At 38.3% G+C, this 18,012-nt stretch overlaps 1 protein-coding gene across 2 annotated transcripts in view; it reads right to left on the minus strand.

The window, feature by feature from the left end:
• Positions 1–15,851, minus strand: part of slc8a2b (solute carrier family 8 member 2b) — a 111,020-nt gene extending 95,169 nt beyond the window's left edge. For both annotated transcript variants that reach the window (XM_079886740.1, XM_079886737.1), the window contains exon 1: positions 15,639–15,851. The gene's annotated coding sequence lies outside the window, so the exon portion shown is untranslated. The remainder of the gene's footprint in view (positions 1–15,638) is intronic.
• Positions 15,852–18,012: the final 2,161 nt, after the last annotated feature.

Below are 18,012 nucleotides of genomic sequence, written 5' to 3' on the forward strand. Positions count from 1 at the left end.
TATAATTTAAGAAGGAGAGGAAATCTCTCTCAATCAATGGCACGTACTACACTTAAAAACATGTGCATATCTGTCAACGGGGTGAGGCTTTGGAATAATTTACCTATAACAATTAAGGAAAGCAAACATATTGTGCAATTCAAAAGAAGGTTTAAAATGTATATATTAGAAAAGTATATAAATTAAGGTGGACATGGGACAAACATCTCATTTCCTCTTCAAGAGGTTGATTTGAATTACCATTCGTCTGTTTCTTGCCATTTTGCATATATTTAACCATTATTACTATTTTTTTTATATTATATTGTGTGATTTATATTCAGATAAATGTACTTTAAATGATTACGTTTTTTTCTTAATAAGGATAAATTATGATATCTTGCAAGAGTAAACACAGTAGCCGTTTCAAAGCTAGATGTGTAAAAGGGGAAGGCAAATATAAGTTAGCTTCTTCCTTCTCCTTTCTTGTTTTTTTTTTCATTTCTTTTGAACATGCTGAGACTTTTAGTTTTATTGTTTTCTGTTAAAATATGTTTTGTTGCTAATAATCATGTTCTGAAGAAGAAAAAGAAAAAAAAAGAATAAAATTCATTCATTCATTCATTCATTCAATACGTTACCTTTTATCATCATATTTTTTGATTATTTGGTTGCAATAGTTTTTCCACAGCACAGGGAGGCTTTATTTGAACCTTTGAATTAACAATTTATAAGACAAGTAAATGGCCAGTAATAAATAAGAACAAATGAACAAATTGCAAACGATAGCACAAATAAACACAATAGAACAAAAAGATAAATGAAATATACAAGGCTTTCAGTTTTTCAGTTGGGTCTAGCAGTAGTATTCGGGTAAGAAATATCAAGATGTAAAACAACACTGGAATATATTCATTGTAAACGTCATGTTTTGATGTTATTTTATGTTATAAGTTATTTACTATTTATGGACAGCACTTTGGTCCATTCTAATGGTTTTGAAAGTGCTTTATAAATAAAAGTTGAGTTGAGTTGAGTTGGGTAAAAAAATCAATACAGATTAATTCCTACAATTAAAGTTACAAAAGTTATTCAGTAAAGAGCAAAGAGTGACTTTCTCAACTATTTACGTTTCCAAACTGCTGTGTTTTATTTAGACTGTTTATGAATACTCATCAAGACGAGTTATTTGACAGAATTTGACCATTTAAGCGCAATAAGACACAAAAAATAAGTAAATTTGGTATTCACGATCTGTTTGAGAGGCGGCTTTATGTGCGCACCACTTATATAGATCAGTGATGCGCACACGTTTGGTGTGAGCGGAGCGCAAAACCTGTGGGAATGAGTAAAATTATGCACAATACCATCAACCCCGCACCGAAATTCAGGACCTGTAACACACTATTCAACCGGAGCGAATGAGACGAGTGAGTTCGCCAGCTGTTATCGGCGTATCAATAATGCAGAAAAAGAGTATTGGAATCATTTCAGATATATTTAAGTACCGATACGTATATATACGCATCACATTCTCATACCCAATTCGTCACTTTCTGACATTCGTCAATATCCGACGCACAAAGCACCCTTTAGCGTCCATATGAGACGCTTCGGGTTATGGGTAGGTTTAGGCGTCATGTAACTGACGCTTTCGGAAGTTCGTCAATATCCGACGCACAAAGCACCCTTGGCGTCAATATGAGACGCTTCGGTTATGGGTAGGTTTAGGTCTGTGGTAGGGTTATGCGTCTCATATGGACGCTAAAGGGTGCTTTGTGCGTCGGATATTGACGAATGTCAGAAAGTGACGAAAAAGTGACGATTTGGGTATGAGAATGCGCTGATATACGACAGCACTACTACATTACACTCTGCATTTGCCAGATGCTTTTACCCACATGTATCACGGTTTCCATAAAAATATGAAGCAGCACAAGTGTTTTCAACATTGATAATAATCAGAAATGTTTCTTGAGCAGTGAATCAACATATGTGACCCTGGATCACAAAACCAGTCACAAGTCGCACGGGTATATTTGTGGCAATAGCCAACAATACATTGTACACTGAAAAAAATTATTTGTTGACTTAGTTGAATTTACTAAAAAAAAATATGTTAATTGGTTCCACATAATTCATTTTAGCTACATTTAAACAAATGCATTACGTTGAACTAAGTTCAACTTGATGCATTTGTTTAAATGTAGCTAAAATCAATTGCGTGGAACCACTTACGATAAAAACATTTAGAAAATTCAATGAATTTACTGAAATCATTGAATTTACTAAAAAAAATTATCGTAAGTGGTTCCACGCAATTGATTTTAGCTACATTTAAACAAATGCATTAAGCTGAACTTAGTTCAACATAATGCATTTGTTTAAATGTAGCTAAAATCAATTATGTGGATCCAATTAACATAATTTCTTTTAGTAAATTCAACTAGTCAATGAATCATTTTTTTCAGTGTATGGGTCAAAATTATTGATTTTTCTTTTATGTCAAAAATCATTAGGATATTAAGTAAAGATCATGTTCCATGAATATATTTAGTAAATTTCCTACCGTAAATATATAAAACATTTATTTTTGTGACAATGGACAAATTTATTTTTCTCAATGTTTCGATTTTTTTTGCACCTTCAGTTTCCAGATTTTCAAATAGTTGTATCTCGGCCAAATATCGTCCTATCCTAACAAACCATAAATCTATGGAAAGCTTATTTATTCAGCTTTAAGATGATGTATAAATCTCAATTGCAAAAAAATTACCCATGTGACTGGTTTTGTGGTCCATGGTCACATATTATTCTGATTTCTGAAGGATCATGTGACACTGAAGACCGGAGTAATGATGCTGAAAATCCAGCTTTGATCACAGGAATAAATTACATTTTACAATATATTAAAATAGAAAACATTCCTTTTAAATAGTAATAATAATATTACTGTTTTTACTGTGTTTTCAGTCAAATAAATGCAGGCTTGGTGAGCAGAAGACAGAAAAAGACACAATGCAGAAAAACTTTCACATTACTGACATAATACTGATAAACTGACTAATAAAATTTATGAAATGCTGAATATCTGCTGATCAACCAAAACCCAATTATTCACATGCTTCTGAAACCACACAACTAATTAAATGACATCAACAAAGTACTGAGCTAATTATGCAATAAACCAGATTTATACAGCCTAAAAATCAAGACTGAAGATCTGCATTGGTAATATATTGACTTCTTTGCTCAGTCGCAGGAGGAGAGAAATAAAGGAAAACTGGGAAAGACAGAGAGTGTGAGTTTATAGATTGATAGAAGTTTGCTAAACACATAGCATTCGTCTTAATCATTGCACCAGTAAAGCTTTACGATTTTAACACTGATGCTGGTTTAAAAGAAGTGGAGATTATACTGTGCTTTATAGTTGGCTAAATTGCAATTTACAGTCTATTGCAGGATGCATTTATGTTTAACTATGGATTTTCTTAGTAACTGCATGTCACAGTTTTATTGTTCTGTACAATGAAGCCAAACAGTGTGAAATTAAAGTTTCACTTTGCAGTTGTAATGAAAAATCCCCATGCATATGTTTGCAGTGTCACCCTGAGATTACATTAAGAAACTCCAGCAATATGGGAGAACTTATGGTTTTTAATATGCATTAAACGTTCATTATGGATCTATTCAAGGCTCGTAATTAAGTCCAAAGACATCAGATCATCAAGACTCCCATAATTATTTGTTTTCATTTTCTCTCAGCTATGGGATCCAAAACTCCATGAACACACACACCCACACAGCGTTAATTACTCCCACCTACTGGGAACGCTACATCTCCAGAACCTTTTCTTAATGGTTGTGAGCCGGATCAGATCCCAGGTGTGCCATTATAGATCACGGGGAGATTAGAGAGAGTCAACCAACAGAGCAGGATTAAGAAACAGAGGCGGGGGGGTTGTAGACTGATGAAGAGGTCCTGAATGCACAATGATGCTCAGCCAATCAGGAGGCAGCGTTTGGGGACGACGCCATATTTCACAGCGCTGACTCTCGGGAAGAAGTCGAGCCAGGAAAAGTAGACGGATGTCAGCAGATCTCTCTCGCTCTCGATTCTCTCAGCCAGAGATCTCAGTGCTTGACTTGCAGAAAAGGGAGCTCATTTAATTTCACTGATTAATTTTTCTTGCCAAATGTCTTCCTCCATGATTTAAAAGGACCTTCTGTTCAGACACAGCACTGGGGTTTTGAAATGAAGCAGAGTTTGGGGCATAAATGTCCCAAATATATTTAATTAAATAAAGATAATAATAATATATATAATGGAATAACTAGATATTTATTAATTTAATTAATTTTATGTAATAATAATAATAATAAAAATACACATTTCTTAATCAGGAGAAAAAAATATCAATGATTCATTATTTTATATTACCATAATAAATATATTTCATTTTTATTATTGCTGCAGATTTGTCGGCTGAGCATTTATACGTTTCTCGTTCCACCACATCCCAAAGCTGCTCTGTTGGATTGAGATCTGGAGACTGAACTCTTTGGCTACATTAAGGCTACGTTCAGATTGCAGGCAAAATTTAAGCAAATGTGGACCAAATCAGATTTTTTTTTTTTGCTCACATGTGACTCAGATCTGTTTTTGTCATGACAGTGTGAACAGCACAATGATGATTTTTGCCATATGTGGTCCTAAATCCGACACAGGTCAGATGTTCCTCAATGCAATGAATTCATGCAACTTTTACATCACACTAGATCGACATTTGACACAATTCTGCACTCATGGGAGTCACATACCCGAAGTTATTAAGACACAAGGTATTCAGTGAAGGACAGTGATGTGTCAGAGCTCACAAGTATTACAGTGACAGCTCTATATACAAGCAAAACATAAATGTTTGAAAACTCTGCTCTCTTTTTTCACATCATCGTCTTTGTTTAGTTTGTTTAGTTTTGTATTGCCTGTGCATAAATTCGCTAGATCACACTATAAATAAACGTGTAATCACTTACTTTAATGTCCTCCGTGTTCACTTCCGTTTGACAGCGTGCTGCATGACGGATTTTTCTCGTTCTTTTGCGCATGCGTGTCAGTTCAGGTCCATCATCTGTTCACACTGGAATCTGATATTGGCCACAAAATCGATGTGAACAGCTATACAAAAATAAATCAGATCTGAGTAATACATTTTGTATTCGTCATTTGGTGGCTCTGAATTGTCAAAACACCTCTCAAAATGCTTGCTACGGATGTGAAAAACGCAGAAATGTTTTTTTATGACGAAAGTTGTGTGAAAACGTGATTGACACAACGTTAGGTCATATACATTTTTTAACGTGCGAAAATTCTGGATGAGAATTTCGGACTCAGTGTGCGAGGACCTTAAAGGATTAGTTCACTTCAGAATTAAAATTTCCTAATAATTTACTCACCCCCACATCATACAAGATATTCATGTCTTTCTTTCTTCAGTCAAAAAGAAATTAAGGTTTTTGAGGAAAACATTCCAGGATTTTTCTCCATATAGTGACCTCACTGGGTTCCAACCAACATGTTGAAGGTCCAAATTGCAGTTTCAATGCAGCTTTTGTTAGTCAACAATAGTCGATCTCCGAATGCGATGTAACAGGGAGGAGAGTAAAGATGGAAAGCTCCTAAAGCTTAGTTACATATAAATTCACGGATAACTTGTTGTTTTGTCCTAAGTGAAAATCAATATTGACCTTGTATTTGAAAAAGGATCCTCATATAAGAAACAATACTAAAATTCAGAGTCAGTTCATTCGCATTCGGAGATCGACTGTTTTTGACTGTCAAAATGCCGGCGGACACAGCGACAGTGAGTTGTTCAAAATCTTTCTTTTTAGTAAACTCTGTGTACACAAACAATGTTCTCAATGCTCGAGTTCATGTGTAGAGCCCCTGGCGATACTTCCAGCACAGTTTCATGTTGTGTCGAGCCTCCTTAGTGTTTTAAAAATAGCCATTTTTGATGCTATCATAGTCGTGCCCCAAGCACTCCCATTCAAAAGGCAATTTGACCGAAAACGAAAACGGTTAAACTTAAAAGTGGCGTTTCCATTCTAATTATGCTTTTAGACGAAAGTTTGCCTCGGGTAGATTAACAAAAAGACCCTAGGTTGCATTTTGGCGAGAGTTACACTTTAACCTCAAATGCTCGTCTTTCGTCGAATGCAAGGTTCGACGTGTTGTGTGTTCACAGATGCTCTTCTGCAGATCTCAGTTGTATCGAGTGGTTATTTGAGTTACTGTTGCCTTTCTATCAGCTCGAGCCAGTCTAGCCATTCTCCTCTGACCTCTGCCATCAACAAGGCATTTTCACCCACAGAACTGCCGCTCACTGGATATTTTCTATTTTTCGGACCATTCTCCGTAAACCATAGAGCTGGTTGTGCGTGAAAATCCCAGTAGATCAGCAGTTTCTGAAATACTCAGACCACCCCGTTTGCCACCAGCAACCAGTCACTTAAATCACCTTTATTCCCCATTCTGATGCTCAGTCTGAACTTCATCAGATCATCTTGACAATGTCTAGACACCCAAATGCATTGAGTTGCTTCCAATATGGTCATAAAGGTAAAAAATGCAGCTGAAAATCAATTCCAGAGGGCAAATATTGGCCGTTAATAAAAAGTACATTTCTGAGTCTGTAGTACAGAAAGCGTCGTTCATGTCCATAAATCTCTGAACGACTGCCAGGGCCAACGCAGACTGATGGAGGAGTGAGTGACGTGCAGAAGGATGGAGGGATGATATAAAGAGCAGGTGAAGTGAGAGAGAACAGAGAGAATGAAAGATGTGGGAGATGAAGAAGTGACATTACTGTTCATCTCCCCAGAGACACGCGTTCTGGAGGAAAATGGAAGACCGGAGATTTCTCATCAAGACAAGAAAAAAACTGATGCATGCTCAAATTGAGAGAGAAACTGAACAATCCTGTACAAACACTGATGAACATATACTGTAAATCACATCTAACCAGCAAAACCAAATTGAAACCAAAATTGGCAGAATACCTCAGGACTGTAAGCTAAGACAAATCTTGACTAAGTAACTATGGTTCAGCCGTGAAAAGGCAAAGAATCCAAAAAAATACTGGAACCGCGAAGATAAAAGATTATGTGAGACTGAATCACAGACGAGGTCGAAACAGAAATGAAACCCTTCCTCCTAAAATTGAAAAAAATAAATCAGGGTATCAGAGAGAAATACAAAATTACATTTCCAAAAATTGCTTCCACACCGAGGGAAGATAGAAAAACTAAATCAAAAGCATTCAGGGAGAGAGAAACACTGACAGATGCAGTAGCTGTTTATCAGCGTATCTGTTTATCAGCGTATCATACAGCACAACACCAGCATGTCAGGGGGAATCTTCATTTACATTTGGTCATTTAATCAGTCATTTATTATATTTTGTATATATACTAAACTAATTTTTTTTTAAATCCTCAATTTCCTTTATTATTTATTAAAGTCCAAGTCATATCTAGAGACTTGAAACTCTTTTCACTTGGACCTGTAAGAAACCACCTAGCAACCACCCAAAAACACCCTAGCAACCATCAGAAGATGGTTAATGTTCTATATGGAACATTTTATTCTAAAAGTGGAATGAACAAATAAATGAGAAAACAAATCATATCAGGGAAAAAATCTTCTAAATAGGCCTACATTTTTGTAAGGTTTATGTATAAAACAAGAGGGGGGAAATTAATAAATTGATCAAGAAAAAAAATACTTATATTCTGAATTATAAGCTAAATAGGTATTAACTAAATATATAATAATATAATAATATATATAACATTAATTTATCCATTTAATGAAGTAAATCATTTAATTGTCACAAAATAATGACACAATTAAGAATGCAATTAATATAATATAATATAATATAATATAATAATAACAAAAGGTTTAGTTTAGTTTAGTTGTTTGTAAGGTTTATGCATAAAACACTAGAGGGGGAAAAAATCAATAAATTGAACAAGCATTTATAGCTGTTTAGCTTCTCAGGTAAAAACAAAACATCAGCTAATACAGAGAAAATGCTTTTTTTCCTGCAGCAAATCAATGAATGATCAAATATGTGCCAATAAAGAATGTTTAGCTTCTGTAATCTTGTGTTTAACCGTGTGTGAAGTAATTGCTCTCTTGTGAGTGTGAGTTTACTGGCCTTGAAAATGAACAAAGCTGGGAATCTCAGCGGATCGGAAACAAACATGCGACCTCTGTGAGCAGCGATGGGCTCCGCTAAATCATTCAAGTGTTTGTAGAGCTTCTAAAAGCCATTTCTAAGAGTATTCACACCTGTCAGATTTGGCTCGATTGCTCTGTTAGTTCGGTTCATTTAAAGGCACACTATGCAGTTTCCGCTTTTGTCAAACAGCGCCCCCTAGAGTCGCGGTGGAGTACTTGCATTTAACGTTACTGTCGTAAATACTTACTTTACTTTCTCGTTTTGTTTTCCTTGACTCTTCCGCGCTTTCTTCGCTTTCTTCGTCGACTCTGCCATGATTCATGTTTGAAATGCGTGCTGGTTTTGCCAGCGGCGTCCCCCCCCCCCCATCCGCTTTGCTATCCGGATGATTCGCCCTAATACGAGTTCGTTTACCATCGAAATGACTTCGAAGCTGTTATATTAAGGTAGAAATCTTGCATAGTGTGCCTTTAAGTGTGAACGCTGCCATCTAAACTATTTAGCCCAGCACACAGCATTGTTGGATTTTCGGTAAGTTCTGTTGCAAAACATACGTCATGAAATATGTCTCTTTTTTTTCTATTTTGTCTTTAGGTTTGTGTGCTAAAAATGACTCTAAGCGAACCAGGACTAAATGTATAATTTCCTTTTTTTTTTTCCAGACCGAGAACCTGGTTCTCCTTTGAGAACCGAACTACAAGTGTGAACACACCCTAAGATCCAACTGAACTAGGATCATCCTCTACTAATATGTTCAAGACTTGTCCAAAAAATGTGACTTGTAGTTCTTGTCTTTTACAAGAACTTTGCAAACATGTTAGACTTTGGGTTCAGAAAGAAGCAGAAGTCATCTCTGTGAGGGAGTGTGTGTGTATGTGTGTGTGCATGTGTGTGTGTGTGTGTGTGTGTGTGTGTGCATGTATGTGTGTGTGAGAGAGAGACCTGATCTCTGATTTGTGACAGGGAGCTCAACTGAAGGCCGTCGTGTTTGACAATTTGGCTGAAATTCTGTCTTTTCTTTCTCTGTCACAAGCTGTCAGAGCCGAGAACATCAGCACGCCTCTGAACCTCTGCTCTAGCGGACTGAAAAGCAGACAGCCCTCACAGGGGATCTGTGTGTGTGTGTGTGTGTGTGTCGAGGCTCTTCTGTGCTCAAATCATGACTAAGCAACTGAAGTTTACAAAAAGAGAAAGTTGAGAATCTTGCACACAAACAATATGCATTTTAATCCAAGAACAAATCAATACAAAATTATATTTTGAATTAGAAAATTATAGATTTTTTGTGAAAGGTACACACTCACAGAGACACACACAGATACACACAGAGAGAAACACACAAATATCATAGAGTTTCATTTCCACTTTTGAAACACACTGCAGTGACTCTGCCCTTTTGACACACTTTGAGTTCAGCTGCAAAATGAGGTCATGACTTTGCCAGAAAACGACAGAGCGAGAGAGAAGTTGAACAGGCCGTGTCTTCAGCTCGTCCCTGGAGAAAGTGGCATCTCTCTGTTCAGACTCCCTCACCTTCTCTCCCGCTGTCTGACATTGCCTTCAGAGCTATAATAACCTATTTTTTTATTCCCCACTCGAATGCATGTCCTTCTCCTTCTCTCTCTGCACCCGTCAACACACCTCGCTGAGTCCGCGTTACTGGTGCTGAAGGAAAGATCAGCCGACTCTTCCGGTCTCAGGATCTGCTGTGGGAGACACGTGTCCGTCACAATCACACATGCCGCTACTTCACCGTTCCGGCTCGTTCGGTTATTCTGACATTTCAGGAACATGCCATTTATATCTGCTCTGTAGGAGGTTGTGCTTCAAACTCTAGAAGAGAGAGTCTGACACACTGAATCACAGCAGAAAGGACTGAATAGCATCGCCAGGGACACGGCGTCCTTTTCAGAGAATGTTTATTTAAAAAAATAATAATAACCACCTAGCATGGTTTATATCTGATTATTTAATCATGTTTTGCATCAGCATGCAAAGCTTTCTTCAAATGTTTTCTTCAGCTTTACATAATTGCTCAAATCACATTTCTTTTATGTTAATAATCAAGCATCAAATACAACTACAATCTAGACCATTTGTGCTGTGCTAAAAGTGTACGCTCTTACGAATAGGCCTGAGAGAGAGAGAGACAAGCGGATAGAAATCAAGCATGAGATTCACTCAAGACATCCTCAAGGTGAACAAACACGTCATTTCCCATCTCAGTCGGCCTGACTGGAACGACCAAGGCTAATGGATCCATAACTGTGCTTTTCCCCTCCTGTTCCTTTCTACATTCACCTCCCTCCACTGCACATAGAGAGATAGGACTGAGAGAGAGAGCGAGGAGAGAGACAGGTCGTGCTCTTTGACTGTAAAGAGTTAACATGCAACACAACAGAAGAGCCGCACGCATTACTGTCGGCTAAGAGAAAACACAACATGTGAGGCAGAGGCATGCAGTGTGAGCACGTGTCCGACGCTTGCTCTGTCATACTGACCGTATGAAAGGTTATCGGCTTTGTTTTCTGGCCAGCATTATGAACAATGTGAGAGTGAGAATGAGAGAGTGAAAACCCTGCAGCGCGCGTTTATATCGTGGTGGGACTTCCCATTGACTTCTATTGTTGTTATTGTTGTTTTTTACTATACCAATTATATTTGCTGCACCCTAAGCCTAAAGCTATCTTTTACAGAAAACTCTCAAAATAGTTTCTTTTTTTTTTAACCAGAGCTAGTGGAGCTCGCTCATACGAAACCCACCATGATGCCAGGTGCTGTAAATGGTTTGCTATGCTGTTGCTAGGGAGCTGATTACTGATTGAAAACTAGAAAGCCAGCTTTCCTAATATTCACAACTTTTGCCCCAGTGGATGATTAATGCAATTTTACACACAAATTAAAATGCAAAATAACATTATGCAACAAGTTGCATTAATTTTCACATATTATTTAGATTTTTATGTATTTACAGGGCATGGATAGAATGATAGATAGACACACACACACACACACACACACACACACACACACACACACACACACAGAGGAATATATGGACATGCAGACGGACAGGCCGACAGATAGACAGATGGATAGATGGATAGATGGATAAAAGGACAAATAGGCAGACATAGATAGACAGATGGAAAAAATAACATTGATAGACAGATGGATAAAATAACACAGGTGGATGGATGGATGGATGGATGGATGGATGGAGAGACGGACGGAAGGACGGACATAGATAGATAAATAGATAGATAGATAGATAGATAGATAGATAGATAGATAGATAGATAGATAGATAGATAGATAGATAGATAGATAGATGTTGATAGGTGTTGATGGCACACTCTTGCAGGAGTCCAGTATACATCACTAATCTGAAGAGAAGCTTGTTGGCGAGATCTGGCCTGAAGCAGCTTCTGTTCTGTCAAACTTATTGTTTATCAGCAAGTTTTGCTCACGACCTGGAACAGCTCAGCTTTCTGCTCCTGGCCCCTAATTTCACAGGTCACCGCTTTGGATTATTAGCCTTCCGGACAGTCCCATCTTCCCTGAACCAGCAAATCTGTTGAGTTTGGTTGAGAAATAAAGTGTGGAAGGGGGACACAATGATCTCAGAGAGAGAGAGAGAGAGAGAGAGAGAGAGAGAGAGAGAGAGAGAGAGAGAGAGAGAGAGAGAGGGAGAGAGAGAGAGAGAGGAGCCCCCGTCATGACGACAGATGAATCTGCCAACTGCACGACACCTGCTCCTACAGCGACGGGCTGGTGGCCAATGAGAGAGAGTGGGTGGGCACCGTGGGGGTCCAGGCTGACTCTACACATGCATATGTATGAGTGTGTATGAGTGTGTATAGTGCCTGCCGTCCCGGTCCCAGCAGGCGTTGGGCCTGTTCCTGTTCCTCATTCTGCTGCCGCACAGAATCACCAAGCACATGCCAGGTAATAAGGTAAAGGGACCGGATATTGTGGTAAAGTTCCATACCAGAGATTTCAGAGGGATTCCTATGGTCTTTGTTTGATGTCCTGAACATATTTTTCGATTCTGAGAGGGTTGTAATCTCTGATATTATAATCTTTACATGTATCAAAACAGGGAAAAAATGGATTATAAAATAGCCAGAAAAAAATAATTAAAGTCAAGAAAGAGCTTTCCTACTATTCACTTTTTCCCAATGGAAGGATGAATGATTATTACAATTTTACACAGAACTGGATTTAAAGGGATGGTTTGGAGTAATTTCAACTTAGGGTACTTTGCACCATGACCTCGAGCTAAACACTGGAAATTACTCTGAACCATCCCTTTAAAATGTAAAATAACCATTTTATCTCTAATATAACTGGATGCTATTACTTTTAACTGAATTAAATACGCAAATGTTATTATTAAATATTATGTGAAACAGAGCAATACTAATGTTGCACAATGTGTTCGTTCGGTGTTTAAATAGTAGGCAGAGCACACATATCCAAGAAAGATGGATAGATGGATAGATGGATGGACGGATGGACAGACAGACAGACAGAGAGACAGACAGAGACAGACAGACACTTTCATATATATTAGAATTATTAGATCAATCATTTGCATGTTCATTAGGGAAATAAATACGAGGAGCATGAGCGCATTTTTTACACTGAAGCATTCGCTTTACTTTCATTCAATAGGAATTGCTTTAGGGCAGGGTATGTTGTTGTCTACACACACACACAGACACACACACACAAACACACACACCACATCACTCAGTGCGTGTAGAAGAGGAATTCCTCAGTGTGTGTGTGTGTGTGTGTGTGTCTGTGTGTGTGAACACTGCAGCAGTTACTGACTTAAACTCTCACTCACGTCTCAATGCACACAACTAGCAACCAGCCATTGCAGTCTTGCATCCCCCATCACAGTCCTGGGACAATTTCATTTGCAATAGTGCAATCAAGCAGCAAACTAAGAGAATGAAGAAATGAGAGGAGAGGAGAGGAGAGGAGAGGAGAGGAGAGGAGAGGAGAGGAGAGGAGAGGAGAGGAGAGGAAGAAGAGGAGAGGAGAGGAGAGGAGAGGAGAGGAGAGGAGAGGAGAGGAGAGGAGAGGAGAGGAGAGGAGGAGAGGAGAGGAGAGGAGAGGAGAGGAGAGGAGAGGAGAGGAGGAGAGGAGAGGAGAGGAGAGGAGAGGAGAGGAGAGGAGAGGAGGAAGAGGAGAGGAGAGGAGAGGAGAGGAGAGGAGAGGAGAGGAGAGGAGAGGAGAGGAAGAGGAGAGGAGGAAGAGGAGAGGAGAGGAGAGGAGAGGAGAGGAGAGGAGAGGAGAGGAGGAAGAGGAGAGGAGGAGAGGAGAGGAGAGGAGAGGAGAGGAGAGGAGAGGAGAGGAGAGGAGAGGAGAGGAGAGGAGAGGAGAGGAGAGGAGAGGCTGCTCCATTCCCAGAATAAGGCTGACTGATAAGTGAATGCGATTAGAATGTCAAACAGCTCCAGCACACACACATGCACACACACTGCCTCCATGTCTGAGGATCATGTGCTTATCTTCAGAGGATTCAAACACTGATGCACATCAGGACTCAGAGGCGAAGCTCTTGGCTTAGTGTGCGCCCCTCACCATCTCCAAACATACATGTATTGCAATAGCATGTTTTCTTGAGCACTGTAGCAATTGCATATTCAGATACCTCAATATTTTCCTGCATGCGGCATGACTCATATAAATCTATTAATCTAGAGGCAAGCAGGTGAGTGTGCTTGACAAGCTGTATATTAGAGGAATTAGAGGCTATCTTTGAAATATCAAACTCTGAAATATGATGTAAGCAGGCACCTCTTTACTGATTGATCACTCCTCTTTACTGATTAATATTCATGGTTTAGGGCATGAGGCAATTTTTAGCTGATGAAATATGACAGAGTCAAGGATAACTAGGAAGAAAAAAAACATATTGAGTATAGAATTTTCCATTAATATTTAAAATTTTAGCTATTTCATGAAATTTCCAGGCTTGGAAATCACAGATGTTTCCAGGTTTTCCGTGACTGAAAATATTGCAGTATGCGTAAAAGTCCTGAATTATTTCATTTTGACTCATTATTTCAGAATGCCTAGACAATTTTACACAAAACTGCATGAAAAATCCAAAAACATTTTACGAGATAATAAATGGATGTCAGTCGCTGAATTAAAAATGCACACATTGCAAGTTCATGTGACAAAACTGTATCATTCCACAGCCTGAAACTTTGTATCATTGCACATTACTCTCTATTTCACATTTTTAAACAGAACTGTGAGAAATGTCCACCCTTTCGTTGACTTAGTGACACGCCCTCTCCACACACCAGCCAACCTGATGTCAGCAAAAATGCACGCGCAAAATGATTAACAGTCAGAGCGCGTTTCTCATTGGCTAAGGAAAGCGCGGGCCGCTCCCCTGCTCACTCTCTCAACCGTTTACAATCTCGTTCTGTCAGAGACATGTATGATTTATCACAATACCGTATATATTCATGTTTGTCAGGTAATAGTGTCACTTTATGCGTGGTTTTAAAAATATTTAATAAATGCATTACAGTAAGCAAGTATTCCATCCTGAACAACCCCTGAAAGCTCATTTTAAAGGGGAGTGGAGGAGAAGGGAACCTCCATCCGCAGAATAACCGAGGAAACCCCGCCTGAATGGAGCATCCCCGTCTGGTCCCGAGCAATAAAGTCCCGTTATCGCATCGCTGACATTTACACCGTTTAAACCTCTAAGCACAGTCTCCGACACACTAGCTCATTAATATCAGATTCAACAATAAAACATTTAAAACGATTATAAGATGAAGGTCACGCAGAAAGCGTCCCGTTTCGTTTATGTAACCAAACATTTACAGCCATCGGTTAACAATGAAATAAACCAGAAGCTAAAGGATGATAGTGGATCCCTGTGCGAACTGCTTTCACATCTGACAAAGAAACAAACAAGTGGCCACAGACACCAAAGGGATGCCCACATGTGAGCCCTATATGCAAAACATAACCCATATATATGTGTATATCCTGCAGCAGCCTATACATGCACACATTATATTTAGGCAATAGCTTATATAACCTACGGAGTATCATGACCAAAGCTACGAGAAAGACAAAAATGCACTAACAATTCTTTGAGAACTATCACACAAAACTGAATAACAGCAATGTTGCATGCTATCCGGACCAATAATGAAAATGCTCTGACATTCAAAAGAAAAACAAGTTAAAGATGTTATGATGATTTCAATACAGTTTGCACCTGTTCTTTACTTTTCAAGCCCAGACATAAGCATGCATCATCATCATCATCATACTGAGATCTGAAGGATGAAAACGCATTTCAGAAGATGAAAGTTCATGAGACAAGTTCGCATTTCAATCGCGTGTCGTATGTTATCATACCTTGTTTCCTAGTTTGCTGTGATGTTCAGGGCAGGCGTGGCTGTGAAGCGCATGTTGCTGCTGTGTAATTCATTGAAAAACTGCTCCGGTTGTGCTGATCTCTCTCTCTCTCTCTCTCTCTCTCTCTCTCTCTCTCTCTCTCTCTCTCTCTCTCTCTCTCTGCGGGTTGACAGTTGTAGCCTATTTCACTCTTTCGTGCGGTGGAAATACTCACTCACAGCCTGGCGCGTCCTGGGTGGGGGGGGTGGGTGGTCGCGAACGCGCATGTAACCTAACGCGAGAACGCGCATTGTTTCATCTAAAAGGTGACTGACATGAAGATAATATCAGCTGACATGTATACTAGCAAAGTTTACTAATCTACTGAAATATATAGGCTATTGTGTGATGTCAACCTGTGCATATTTTATGAAATGTTATATTACAGATCGTGATCACATGCTTACAGTTGGATATCTGTGGAATTAAACTCTTTCTAAACAACAGAAAGCATGTGTATGTCTGTGGATGCTTTTCATAAAAACATTATTATGAAATAAATAATCACAAATAAATAATGTAGGCCTATATCAAATATTTTCTTTTGTGTTCAGCAGAAGAAAGAAAATCACACAAGTTTGCAACATGATATGAGGGTGAGAAAATGAAGACAGAATTTTAATTTTGGTGTCAACTATTCCTTTAAGTTGCTCTGGTAAGAAAGTATCCAAGAACAATATTGTAACTGTAAAAACATGTAAAACTAACGTGTAATCATTAAGCACAGACCCAAATGTTCATTTTAATTGCATTAATATCCTTGTAGCCTACATTAATATTAATATTCCAGTTCCCATCAAATTCTGTTAAATGATTAGAAAGTTCAATAACTCCCTCTGCTGGCATGACAATAAAACAACAGTTAAACATAGGCTACTTAAATATCTTATCTGTATTAGAAAAGAAAAGAAAATCAAAAAAAGGATGCTGTAATCAACATCGTCAGGCATTTTAGAGAACACATGGTTTCAATTTAGTAAAGATTAAGATTGTATTGTTCTTTATGAATAAATTAGGCCTATTGAAGAAGACTGATCGTTTTTGTGATAAAAGACTTAGTTGAAAGTGATAATTCAGAAATCAGATCAGAAATATCATTAATGAAATGTGTCATTATAAAATCAGAAAGAAGTTTTTAAAATGTTGATTTTAATTCAGAAACATTATTCTTTATGAATTACTTTCCTTATTAAGTTATTAACTTTTTTGGGGTAGATTACTAGTAGGCTACACACATCTAAAATAGGCTACTGAGCACCAAATATCAATCAATCAATCAATCATTTATTTATAGAGCACATTTAAAAATCCAGGAAGACAAACTACAGAGTGTTAAAAGCCAAGGTGAATAAATGAGTCTTGAGCTGAGATTTAAAACTACAGATGGATGGAGCATGCCTAATAGAAGGAGGAAGGCAGTTCCAGAGCTTCGGCCCAGCAGCGGCAAAAGCACGCTCACCACGTTTTTTAAGTTTAACTTTAGGGACTGTAAGATGGCCACGGTCGGACGATCTCAGGTTTCTGGATGGAGTGTACGGAGTCAAAAGATCCGTTAAATATTGAGGAGCCAAATTATTCCGAGATTTATAGACAAACAATAAAATTTTAAACTCAATCCTATACTTTACTGGAAGCCAGTGCAACGACATTAAGATGGGTGTTATGTGGTCATACTTTCGCTTCCCTTCAAGTAGTCTAGCAGCAGCATTTTGGACCAACTGTAGACGAGAGATGGAAGCCTGAGAAATACCATAATACAGAGAATTACAGTAATCAAGCCTAGATGTAACAAATGCATGAATAGCTGTTTACAAATTTCTCCTAGATAAAATCGGCTTTACTTTACTGAGAAGGCGAAGTTGGTAAAAGCATGACTTGACAACAGCTGAAATCTGTTTATCAAACTTTAAACTGGAGTCAAAAAGGAAGCCCAAATTTCTGGCACACTTTGTGTTATAATGGGAGAGAAAGCCCAGATCAAAATCAAAAACACAGTTTTCCTTGGGGCCGAAAATAATAAACTCAGATTTATTTTCATTTAAGTTTTAAAAATTGCTTGAAAGCCATGACTTAAGTTCGTTTAGACAATCTAATAGTGGCTGAAGAGTATAATTATTACTGCGTTGCAAGGGCAGGTAGAGCTGTGTATCGTCGGCATATAGATGAAAAGAGACACCATGCTTTTTAAAAATAGCGGCCACGGGGAGCAGATACAGAGAAAACAACACAGGCCCAAGGATTGATCCCTGAGGAACACCACAACCAAGATGTTTGTTAGTGGATGAGTATTGTCCCAAATGAACAGTAAAACATCTATCTGTCAGGTAAGAGTGAA

Source organism: Squalius cephalus (genome assembly GCF_949319135.1).
Source record: "Squalius cephalus genome assembly, chromosome: 11".
NCBI lineage: Eukaryota > Metazoa > Chordata > Actinopteri > Cypriniformes > Leuciscidae > Squalius > Squalius cephalus.